The sequence below is a fragment of the Zingiber officinale genome, chromosome 9B (assembly GCF_018446385.1).
Source record: "Zingiber officinale cultivar Zhangliang chromosome 9B, Zo_v1.1, whole genome shotgun sequence".
Taxonomy (NCBI): Eukaryota; Viridiplantae; Streptophyta; class Magnoliopsida; order Zingiberales; family Zingiberaceae; genus Zingiber; species Zingiber officinale.
In genome coordinates this window covers 65,077,186-65,090,278 of record NC_056003.1, presented here as the reverse complement: position 1 = coordinate 65,090,278, position 13,093 = coordinate 65,077,186, and the positions used below count along the sequence as shown (strand labels likewise).

General features: G+C 41.0%; 2 long non-coding RNA genes across 2 annotated transcripts; both read left to right on the top strand.

Moving 5' to 3' along the window:
- The first annotated feature begins 2,224 nt into the window (after nt 1-2,224).
- On the top strand, nt 2,225-2,678 carry LOC122025464. Its single transcript, XR_006123722.1, has 3 exons — nt 2,225-2,325; nt 2,399-2,466; nt 2,653-2,678. It is a non-coding gene; the product is annotated as an uncharacterized LOC122025464 (long non-coding RNA).
- Nucleotides 2,679-9,263: 6,585 nt separating this feature from the next.
- Nucleotides 9,264-10,222, top strand: LOC122025372. Its single transcript, XR_006123680.1, has 3 exons — nt 9,264-9,869; nt 9,943-10,010; nt 10,197-10,222. It is a non-coding gene; the product is annotated as an uncharacterized LOC122025372 (long non-coding RNA).
- The last annotated feature ends 2,871 nt before the right edge of the window (nt 10,223-13,093 follow it).

The following is a 13,093-nucleotide window of genomic DNA, read 5'->3' as shown; positions in this document are numbered from 1 at the left end:
GATAGCCAGACTTCAAATCAATTTTAGAAAAAATGCAAGAACCATATAGTTCATCTAGCATATCATCTAATCTAGGAATAGGATGACGATACTTTACCATAATTTTGTTGATAGCCTTGCAATCAACGCACATTCTCCAAGTTCCATCCTTCTTAGGCACAAGCAAAACATGAACTGAACAAGGACTCAAACTTTCTCGGGCATACCCTTTTCTCATCAACTCTTCAACTTGCTTTTAAAGCTCCTTCATCTCCATAGGATTGCTCCTATAGGCTGGTTGATTAGGAATGACTGCTCCTGGGATGAAGTCAATTTGGTGCTCTATTTCCCTAAGTGGTGGCAATCCATCAGGAACTTCTTCAGGAAAGACATCATCAAATTCCTGCAGAAGAGATTTAACAACACTAGGCAAAGAAGGGTTAAGATTGTTAGTGTTGAAATAAACCTCCTTGTACAAAAGTACAATCATCGACTATTGAGAATAAAAAGCTCTCTTAACCTCTCTTTCTTTTGCATAAAAGCTCCCTTTTTTACTCTCTTGCTCTATTTTTTTTGTTTCTTTTTCATACTTTTTTTCACTACTCTCATCCTCACTTTTTCTTTTCTCACACTCCTTTTCTTTTTCATTTTTTTTTTCTCTCACAATCTTTTAATTTTTCACTCTCTTTTTTTATCCTCAATTGATCTTCATATACTTGCTTAGAAGTTAATGGTATAAGAGTTACAAGTTTACCATGCATCTTGAAAGAATATTTATTTGTGAAACCATCATGCATGACCCTCCTATCAAATTGCCATAGTCTACCTAAAAGCAAATGACTTGCATGCATTGGTACTACATCACAATGAACATCATCATGATACCTACCAATGGATAATGAAACCAACACTTGCTTAGTGGCCTTAACTTCCCCGCAATCATTCAACCATTGTAGTTTATAAGGTCTAGGATGTTTAGTGGTAGGTAAGCATAATTTCTCAACCAAGATAGTACTAGCAACATTAGTGCAACTTCCTCTATCTATAATCATACAACATACCTTGTTTTTGATGTGGCAACGGGTATGAAATATGTTTTCTCGTTGTTCTTCATTTTCTTCCTTCACTTGCACATTTAGAGCACGCCTAGTGACAAGGGCTTCACCTTCGATGGGATACTCTTCTACATCACTTCCCATCAATGGTGGCATGACATTATCATCTTCGGACTCACTCTCAGTTTCAATATCACCATTTTCTTTCAAAAGCATAATTCTTTTGTTTGGACATTGTGAAGCAATATGTCCTCTTCCCAAACATTTAAAGCATTTAATATCTCTATTTCTTGAAGATTGGATAGGTTCTTTACCTTTGACCAATGGAGAACCAGCATCTTTATTCTTCAAAAACTCGGTCTTACTCTTTGATGTCAATTTATCATCTTTTCTGTTCCAACTAGATTTCCAAGTGGATGAATTTTGACCATGCTTGATTGAACCCTTCCTTTTGAGTTGCCGTTCAACTTTAATGGACATATGCACCATATCTTCCAACTCAACATTGTAAAATACCGGAAAAATGAGGAATAATGATAAGGGAATTTTTCGGAATTTTTGGAAATTTTTCGGGAATTTTTCGGAGCTCGTATGGACGAGTTAACGGGGATGAAAACGGGGCTCGGAAAAGCCTGTTTAGGCTACCCATTTAAGTGAGGAAAAGTTATTTTCTTTTCCTTTTCTTTTCCTTTTTCTTTTTATTTATTTCTTTCCCTCGACGCCGAAACCGTGCCCGACTTCTCCTTCTTCCCCCGCGCGCCCGACGCCCTCCTCCGAGCCCTAATCGCCGAGCGGTTTCTTCCTCTTCCTCTTCCTCCATTTCCTTCCCGAGTCGCCGCCACAGCCGACACCGCGCGAAGCAGTGCCGACCCCGCGCCGACGCCGCCTTTTTCCGCGTACAAGCCCTCGGCCAAGGAAACCCTAGCGCCGACCACTATCTTCCCTCTGCCCCAATTTTCCTTTGCGTGCCACTGCCGAGGGTGAGGTTGCTTCTCCCTTCTGTTCTCAGTTTCTCACCGCCATGTCTCTACTCGGATTGGTTTTGGACCAGAGCAAGGAGCACGGAGCCGAGGCCCTCTTTCCCCCTGCCTTATTGTTGACTGCCACTTTCCTTTGTGCCCTAGCATCGTCGATTTTTCCTCCGACCTTCCAGGCCGAAGTTGCCGCGAGCCTAGCACCAATCTATCTCTCTGTTTATCGGCAAGAACACACGGGTCCTGGCTTTGGGCAGCGCCACAGTACCAGTTTTCGGATATCGAATTCTTCTTTCTCTCATTGATCTGGATTGGAGGTAGGTTGTGATTCTGTTCTCAGATTCTATTGTGGAGGAATTGATAATTGTGTGGATTTGGTTTATATGGCAGATTAGGGATTTCAATCTGCTGCGGCTGATCTTGGTTCAGCTGAGGGTTTTAAGGAGGAAGCTGTTAAGGTTAGTTTAATCTAGATGTTGGGTTAATATGGATGTGTAACAGATTTCTTTAAGAGTTGGAATCTATGTAATTGGTTAGTTAGTGATCGTACTTTGATTAGGGGTTACCCTAAATAGGGTTGGGAATCTTATTTAGCTATTTGCTATATATGTAATTAGCTAAATAAAATTATGTGATTGACACAGGACTTTGACGCGAGACGAGCATCTTGATGCCGAGTTTGGACCGGATACGATTCTTTCCATTTGGAGGCGGGTACTTTGACTTATGTCTTTTGATATGCATGATAAAGTGTTTAACATATAGCAAGAATTGTGTTTCCATTTGATTCGGGTGGTCACTACATGATCGGTTACATGTTGTTTGTTTATTTATTATGCACTGCATGTTGTTATTTATCTGACCATACATGCTTTCGGTAGTGACCCAACCATATGATACATCATGTTCAGGACCTAGGGTTTATATGATACCCTATCTGTTTGTGTACCTTCCATCTGATACATTGACTTGTGATACACCTTTTATTTATGTATGGATCTTGCTATGCTATTCATGAGATTGTCATGCTTAGTATCATGCATCATGTTTGCATGCTGTGCGATTGTCGGCTCCACTATGGTTGAGCCCATCGCCAGTTACATGTACTGCACACACCACCCATGGATTAGTTGTATATCTGGCTGGTGTGTGGCGGTTCTGCTGTTTGGCTCCGTTGGTCTGAGGAGGCAGTCAGTTCCACTCTGTTTGGCTCCGTTGGCATTTAGGGTAGCAGCGTGGTAGCCGGTAGATGGTGGACTCTGTTTGGCTCCGTTGGTCAGGAGACTCAGCGTGGTAGCCGGCAGAGATTTTTCCTCCCCGTCGTTGTGTACCGGGAGATGAGAGCATTGAGCTCCCCCATTTATGATTTGGGGCCAGAAGACAGGAGTACTCCGACAGCATTCCGTCCACTCAGTCACTGTCAGGAGCAGTGATGTCCGAGTGCACGGTCACCATATGCATTTATTGCATTTTATTGTTGTGATTGCTGCACTTATATGCTGCATTTGTATGGATGCATTTGATTGACATGCATACAGGATTATGATTTTCTTCGGTCTGACGACCTGTTACCTTTGTACCTTGATTCCGGTTAGTACAGTTATCTCCTGATTTCGTTTCAGTTGCATTTATTCCTTTTCGTATTCAGGAGACTATGATTAGTGTTGTCGTTATTTGTTTTATTATGCATATCAGTTCTGCTGAGTGTTGGACTCACCCGCCTCCATTGTTGATATTTTCAGGTTGAGGTCGTTGGCCCCCCATCTGCACGTAGAGCCAGTTCTCTACTAGTTCGTTATTTGTTTTATTTTGGTCTTTTTCTATATCAGACTTTGTTTTAGTATTGTCTTTGGATTTTTCCTATGGATATTGTATGGAGTGATATCTTTTGATGGATTTTTGATATGATATTGGATTTCATTCTACTACGTGCCTGCCTGGACGGCAGAAGAGGTGAGTTCGTTGGATTTGAGCTTTACGAGTGTAGTGGAGTAGGGTGGATTTCGAGTCAGAGTCCTATTGTTATTGATTACTATTATTAACTGCGTGGTTGTGACAGCCAGAGGCTGAATATCTTTATAAACTGCGTGGTGTTTGTTTTTATTTTTTTTTGTTATCATTCCAGCCGCCTGTGGCTGATGTATATGTGATATGTAGAAAGTTTCATATTGTCCGCCGTATAGGGGAGATGCTGTCGAAATTTCTTCGGACAGAGACTCCTCTGGGGCGTGACAATTTAGTGGTATCAGAGCAGGTATACGATACTTGCTATGTGTTCTGGATTTTTGAGAGCTTAAGTTTTACGATCTTTGTTTTCGTATTTCGGATAGTTGATATAACCTGATACCAATTGATATGGTATCAGAGCGCCAAAGTTTGGTGATATTTGTTTGATTTCCGTGTATTGGATTTTCGAGATTTATCTGATACCAATTCATTGGTATCAGAGCAGGGTGTGATACTTGCTTTTGGTATTTTGGATATTTTTATACTAACCCTAGTTGCGAGACATATTGGTGTGGGCAGTTATTTTCGGTTGCACGGATTTGTCCGTTTCGATTATGTTATGGACTTCCGTTTTGGATTTATATGGATTTCCGGTGTTTGTTTTTCTCGTACGGAATTCCGAGGTCATTTTGGGGACTGGACAGCGATGGAACATCTCTAGACGGCATATAGGTATGATGTTTAATTTTATAGTTTATGATAGGTATTAGCATTCTTTATGTAGTACCTGTTTGGTTGTAGTAGCACATATTACATGTGATGGTTAGTCATTGAACATGGTTGACCTTAATAAAGATCAAGGATTATAGTCTCTGGTGATTTTTCTTATCATACCATCAGTAGTTTTAGCTTCTGTTACTACTCATAGGGGATGGAGGCACATACCAGCCTCTGCTATTTTTAGCTGGGTAGTGGATGATACCTATAGACTCCTGTTGACTTAGCCAGTAGAGTTTTTTATACTCATACCTTTTGGATATTAGGGTACCCGATACGATGGGAATTGGTCATTGGGGGTTATCATGTTTGATCATTGTTGAGAATGATTTAAGGTTGAGCGATATTGGAAGATCAGATATTGTGATGTGTTGATTTCTAATGATTTATGAGAGTAAATGTTATGTGGTTGTTTGATGATCTATTAGTGGATAACTATTTTGATGATCTATTATTTGGGTTGTTGTTGATGGTGACATAGTGAGTGTCATGTATGATATTCACAGGTTTGATGTTTATAGTTGGTGATTAGATTGTTAATCGGGTGCTAGAGAGTTTACGGTTGAGTGTGCCCATGAGATTTTAATATATCTGGTTAGTTGTGGTTAATTAACAGGATGATAAAATTGATATTTGCTTTCTCTGATATTGGGCTATGTGGATAAATAATGATTTAATGTTTTGAATGCTAACTTGCTCTCATGTGGAGTAGAGACTGATTCATCTGATATTATGTGGGTTGATATTTTTGAGGATAAAAATGAGAGTGTCTTGATGATCTTGAATTCTGACTTTATCTTTTGGGTCGTACACATTTATGCATATGGTATTATGTGGTTGGATATACCTTAGTTGCTTGTGGAGGATTAAGGTATTTTTGATTAGTTAGTAGATGAATGATTTAGTTTTTGTTGGTTGATCAGTAAAGGATTGCCATACTCTATTTTTAGAGGTTCAAACCTTTAGGTTATTTGTGCTTAGTTATGTATTTAGAGCACATTTGAGTACATGTTTTGTACTGACGTGGAAAGGACTGATTTAGCCATATATCATTATCGGCTTGGATTGGTTTAGAGGATCGATGTATCCTAGTCCGTGAAGACTTTGACCGTGGACTGTATATACCTGGTGGGATAACTTAGAGGGTGCATTGGGATATGTGACCCCACTGATGTAAGGAAGTGTAGAGCAATTTGCTTAACACTTATCGGATATAATCGTTACTAGTGTATTCTGGGAGAGTACATTTAGATTTATGATGATAAAATTTTTTTTTTCCCATTAGATATAGTCTTGGTAGTCTATGATATTGACTTGCAATGTTATACCATGGTGTGTATATCTTTCTTGTTCCGATACCAGTTCCTTTGAACCTAGAGCAGGGATGTTACTGGATGATTAGGCTGCTTTATTTTGGGTTGCTTTTGATTGATGTATTCATGCTTGATACATATGCATGAATTTTGTTTAGATATACCCGTAACCCATGAGTGTTGGTAGCATAAGGTTGGTCTCTTTGATTGAGCTGGTATGCTGATTTTGCATGTCTATATTGGATGTATATTATGATTGTTATGTGTTGTAGGAGTCCTGTGGTAGACTGTCCATTTGCAAGTAGTATATGTAACCATGTTCTGATATGGTTTGAAGGTTCCTAGTGGATTATAGATATGTAGTTCGGTGTATGTATCTGGATGTATTATTGAAGATATCTTGTTGATTAAATCCGAGATGTAGTATAAGTACATCGGTGGTGTTTTGATGGAGGCATTTTGTCGATTTAATCTGAGTTGGGATATGTACATATGTGTTTGGTGTGGTATCTGAGGTAACTTTTTGATATGTTTGATTTGTGACCGTGCACCTGAGTTTAGTATGCTTTATTGGAAGTATATGTTGGTTATACTCTGGGCATAGGTGAAGATATGTCATGTGGGTGTTGTTTGAGGTGTATTATTGATTTTACCTACATTGATTTTGCACACGTGTTCGGTATGTATTGTTGGAGGTATCATACTGAATATACCTGAGGTGTGAGTATGTTTGGTGTATAATAATTGGAGGATTTTGTTGATCATACATATGTTGTGTGAGCATGTGTGCTAGGTGTATACATTGGTAGCAGTATGATGATTCTACTTATACTGAATGCAGAATGTGGAGTGACTGCATTATGTCATTTGTTGAATTAACTCATCAACTAATTTTCCTATCAGTGGATGACCCACTAGGATGCTGATAGAATTGATGATGGATTTGATTAGTTACTAGGTTGTTATATCCTAGGCTAACCACAGCGAATTGTGGTAGAGAGATCTTGTACAGTCTCTAGCTGGATAGTTAGGTGCCTTGGGGTACTTGGGTATTGTTTTGTGGTGGAGCGTTGCTCCCACATATCACGGATTGCTGGTAGCGGAGCATTGCTCCTATATTTATTACAGATACATATTTCAGATTATTTGTGGTGGAGTGTTGCTCCCACATGTTGAAGATTTCTTGTGGTAGAGCGTTGCTCCCACATATGTGGTGTTTCCTGTGATGGAGCGTTGCTCTCACTCTGGAGGATTTATTCTTTGGTGATTTATGTTATTGATGATCAGATTTTTTTTTTGATTTATTATTGGAGATCCTATGGATAGGAATGTCTGTGATACGGACATTATGTGTTTTGGTTTTTGCCATAGAGGCTTACAGTGCCTTAGATGTTTTCAGGGACTCGATGATCCTAGTATGTCGAGGATGTTTGGATAGGTTTCCATTATCTTTGTGGACGATGTTGTGATCTATTACGGATCCGAGGTGATGTCAAGTACACTACCTTTGCATAGATCTAGAGATGATTCGACGAGAACATCTATATGTGATTATCAGTAGTGCTGGTTTGGATTGTTTTATGTGAGATGTTTGAGCCACACGGTCACCAATAGAAGTATACCGTGGTTCCACATGAGATCGAGATTGTTACCGTCGGGAGTAGACGGAGTCAATAGAAGAGGCTTGCAACCTCCTTTGTTTGGCCGATATTTCCGGAGATACGTTGAGGGTTTCTCACGGATTGCTATGTCACTGACACGCCTGACCTGGAAAGGCGTGAAGTTCACTTGGACTGAGGATGACAAGACCAGCTTCTAGGAGCTGAAGCAGAGACTAGTGTTGGCTTCGATTTTTGGTTTTTACTTTCTGGAGAGGACGGATTTGTCCTCTACACCGACGCGTTTCTACAGGGTATGAGTGCTGTTCTGATGCAGCACGGTAGAGTATTCTTATATGCTTCTTGATAGTTGGGGGAGCCTGAGAAGAAAATACTCAGTTCATGATCTGGAGTTGACTGCTATTATTTTTGCCTGAAGATTTGGCGGCAGTACCTGTATGATATTACATTGAGATTCTCACTGACCATCGGAGTCTCAAACATCTGTTCACTCAGAAGGAACTTAATCTTCGACCGAGGAGATAGATGGAGTTCCTGAAGGATTATGATTGTACCATTTGCTATCACCTGGGAAAAGCTAATGTGGTTGTCGATGCACTTAGCCAGAAGTCCAGAGGGACTTTATCTTGCCACCGGGTTGTGGTCACAGATTTGATTCAGGATTTCTCTGAGTTAAACCTTGAGGAGCAGGGACCGACAGAGCAGGGTATTCTTTTTACCATAGTTGCTCAGTTGTCGATCAGGACGAGAATCTCTGAGGCCCAGTTGTTGGGACCTCATAGAGCTCAGCATGAGGCAGAGTTGGTCCATATTATCAGACAGAGGATGTCAGAGGCATAAGACTGCCAGAAGTGTTATGCTGACCGGAGACAGAGACCTTTAGAGTTCTCCATTTGCGACTAGGTATTTCTGCGAGTTTCCCCTATGAAAGGGGTGAAGAGATTGACCTCAGAGGTAAGCTAGCTCCGCGATACATTGGACCTTTCCAGATCTCGGAAAGGATTGGAGCAGTAGCTTATCAGTTGGCACTATTGCCATCCTTGGCAGGCGTTCACGCCGTATTCCACGTATCTACGCTGAGGAGATACGTACCCGATCTGATATATGTGTTGATAGGTGTCTCAGTTCCAGTTCAGTCTGACGTCACTTATGAGGAGGTTCCGGTACGAAGTTTGGACCGGAAGGAGCGTCAGTTGTGGAACAAGACTATCCGACTGGTTAAAGTCGTATGACAGCATCATTCGGATAAGGAGGTTACCTGGGAGCTCGAGGATACTATCCGAGCTCGATATCCCCATCTTTTCACTTGAGGTATGTGATTTAGTTTACCGTTCAGCATTTATACTCTTTACCTGTTATTAGTACTTGCTGATGGTAGATAACGAAATTTGGGGACCAAATTTTTATTAGTGGGGGAGAATGTAAAATACCGGAAAAATGAGGAATAATGATAAGGGAATTTTTCGGAATTTTTGGAAATTTTTCGGGAATTTTTCGGAGCTCGTATGGACGAGTTAACGGGGATGAAAACGGGGCTCGGAAAAGCCTGTTTAGGCTACCCATTTAAGTGAGGAAAAGTTATTTTCTTTTCCTTTTCTTTTCCTTTTTCTTTTTATTTATTTCTTTCCCTCGACGCCGAAACCGTGCCCGACTTCTCCTTCTTCCCCCGCGCGCCCGACGCCCTCCTCCGAGCCCTAATCGCCGAGCGGTTTCTTCCTCTTCCTCTTCCTCCATTTCCTTCCCGAGCCGCCGCCACAGCCGACACCGCGCGAAGCAGTGCCGACCCCGGGCCGACGCCGCCTTTTTCCGGGTACAAGCCCTCGGCCAAGGAAACCCTAGCGCCGACAACCATCTTCCCTCTGCCCTAATTTTCCTTTGCGTGCCACTGCCGAGGGTGAGGTTGCTTCTCCCTTCTGTTCTCAGTTTCTCACCGCCATGTCTCTACTCGGATTGGTTTTGGACCAGAGCAAGGAGCACGGAGCCGAGGCCCTCTTTTCCCCTGCCTTATTGTTGACTGCCACTTTCCTTTGTGCCCTAGCATCGTCGATTTTTCCTCCGACCTTCCAGGCCGAAGATGCCGCGAGCCTAGCACCAATCTATCTCTCTGTTTATCGGCAAGAACACACGGGTCCTGGCTTTGGGCAGCGCCACAGTACCAGTTTTCGGATATCGAATTCTTCTTTCTCTCATTGATCTGGATTGGAGGTAGGTTGTGATTCTGTTCTCAGATTCTATTGTGGAGGAATTGATAATTGTGTGGATTTGGTTTATATGGCAGATTAGGGATTTCAATCTGCTGCGGCTGATCTTGGTTCAGCTGAGGGTTTTAAGGAGGAAGCTGTTAAGGTTAGTTTAATCTAGATGTTGGGTTAATATGGATGTGTAACAGATTTCTTTAAGAGTTGGAATATATGTAATTGGTTAGTTAGTGATCGTACTTTGATTAGGGGTTACCCTAAATAGGGTTGGGAATCTTATTTAGCTATTTGCTATATATGTAATTAGCTAAATAAAATTATGTGATTGACACAGGACTTTGACGCGAGACGAGCATCTTGATGCCGAGTTTGGACCGGATACGATTCTTTCCATTTGGAGGCGGGTACTTTGACTTATGTCTTTTGATATGCATGATAAAGTGTTTAACATATAGCAAGAATTGTCTTTCCATTTGATTCGGTTGGTCACTACATGATCGGTTACATGTTGTTTGTTTATTTATTATGCACTGCATGTTGTTATTTATCTGACCATACATGCTTTCGGTAGTGACCCAACCATGTGATACATCATGTTCAGGACCTAGGGTTTATATGATACCCTATCTGTTTGTGTACCTTCCATCTGATACATTGACTTGTGGTACACCTTTTATTTATGTATGGATCTTGCTATGCTATTCATGAGATTGTCATGCTTAGTATCATGCATCATGTTTGCATGTTGTGTGATTGTCGGCTCCACTATGGTTGAGCCCATCGCCAGTTACATGTACTGCACACACCACCCATGGATTAGTTGTATATCTGGCTGGTGTGTGGCGGTTCTGCTGTTTGGCTCCGTTGGTCAGGTGACTCAGCGTGGTAGCCGGCAGTCAGTTCCGCTCTGTTTGGCTCCGTTGGCATTTAGGGTAGCAGCGTGGTAGCCGGCAGATGGTGGACTCTGTTTGGCTCCGTTGGTCAGGAGACTCAGCGTGGTAGCCGGCAGAGATTTTTCCTCCCCGTCATTGTGTACCGGGAGATGAGAGCATTGAGCTCCCCCATTTATGATTTGGGGCCAGAGGACAGGAGTACTCCGACAGCATTCCGTCCACTCAGTCACTGTCAGGAGCAGTGATGTCCGAGTGCACGGTCACCATATGCATTTATTGCATTTTATTGTTGTGATTGCTGCACTTATATGCTGCATTTGTATGGATGCATTTGATTGACATGCATACAGGATTATGATTTTCTTCGGTCTGACGACCTGTTACCTTTGTACCTTGATTCCGGTTAGTACAGTTATCTCCTGATTTCGTTTCAGTTGCATTTATTCCTTTTCGTATTCAGGAGACGCATGATTAGTGTTGTCTGTTATTTGTTTTATTATGCATATCAGTTGTACCTGCTGAGTGTTGGACTCACCCCGCCTCCATTGTTGATATTTTCAGGTTGAGGCTGTCCGGAGCAGTTCCAGTCGCTGGCCCCCCATCTGCACGTAGAGCCAGTTCTCTACTAGTTCGTTATTTGTTTTATTTTGGTCTTTTTCTATATCAGACTTTGTTTTAGTATTGTCTTTGGATTTTTCCTATGGATATTGTATGGAGTGATATCTTTTGATGGATTTTTGATATGATATTGGATTTCATTCTACTACGTGCCTGCCTGGACGGCAGAAGAGGTGAGTTCGTTGGATTTGAGCTTTACGAGTGTAGTGGAGTAGGGTGGATTTCGAGTCAGAGTCCTATTGTTATTGATTACTATTATTAACTGCGTGGTTGTGACAGCCAGAGGCTGAATATCTTTATAAACTGCGTGGTGTTTGTTTTTATTTTTTTTTGTTATCATTCCAGCCGCCTGTGGCTGATGTATATGTGATATGTAGAAAGTTTCATATTGTCCGCCGTACAGGAGAGATGCTGTTGAAATTTCTTCGGACAGAGACTCCTCTGGGGCGTGACAAACATAATGTTGCAACTCCACTACATTTGCAATTTCTGAATTCAAACCTTGTAAAAATCTTTCCATGGTTGCTTCTCAGTTCTCCTCCACATTGGCTCGAATCATGGCAATCTCCATCTCCTTGTGATATTCCTCCATATTTTTGGATCCTTGGGTTAGACTTTGTAGCAGTTGGTAAAAATTTTGATAGTAATGTGATGGCACGAACCTCTTTCACATAATAGATTTCATCTCTTCCCAAGTGCCAACGGGTCTCTCGTTGTTTCTTCTCCTACTTAGAATAATTTAATCCCACCAAATAATAACATAATCAATAAATTTAACAGCAGTTAGTTTTACCTTCTTCTCTTCAGAGTAGTTGTGACAATCAAACACTAATTCAACTTTCTTTTCCCACTCCAAATATATGTATGGATCGCTTTTGCCTTGAAATGAAGGAATCTTCATCTTGATATTTCCCAAGTTTCTATCAACATAATCATTCATTCTTCCTCTTCTACCACTAATTCTAGCATGACCAGATCTGCCACTAGAAACTCTATCATCAATGTTCTCAGATACGCCATTATCATCATCGTCATCATTGTGGTCATCACGGTTATATTGCCTTGAATTTCATGTAGGAACTCTACCCACATGGCTATTTTGCAATCCTGAAATTACAGTATCTTGTCTCTCTAATCTGTCGAGGATTTGATTGAATCTGATTTCCATGCGTTCCAAGTGTTGTCTCAAGGCTCGTTGTTCAAGTGTTTCTCTTGGTCTTGCTTCCTCTCCACTTATCGCCATTAATGCAATATGTTGACACTCAATCACTCAACTCACTAATGTTAGCTCTTTAAAGAACTTAGAATTGTGGCAATTTCCCTATAAGCGTTCGTTGACTAATTTAAACTCCCAAGGATATTAGGATAAAAGATAGGAATGGATATAAAAATACAAGTTACAGAATTGAAAACTGATATTAAGGACTGAAAGGAAATTTGCCTAAATTAAATATAGGCAAGACTTTAAAGAAAGATACGAAATTGGAAAACGCAAGTATACTAGGCAAGACATTAAAAGAGATGTGGAGTATACTACGCAAGACTTTAAAAGAGATGCGGAGTATACTAGGCAAGACTTTAAAGAAAATATGGAATTGGAAAACGCAAGTATATTAGGTAAGACTTTAAAGAGATGCGGAGTATACTAGGCAAGAATTTAAAGAAAGATACGGAATTGGAAAACACAAGTATACTAGGCAAGACTTTAAAGGAAATGCAG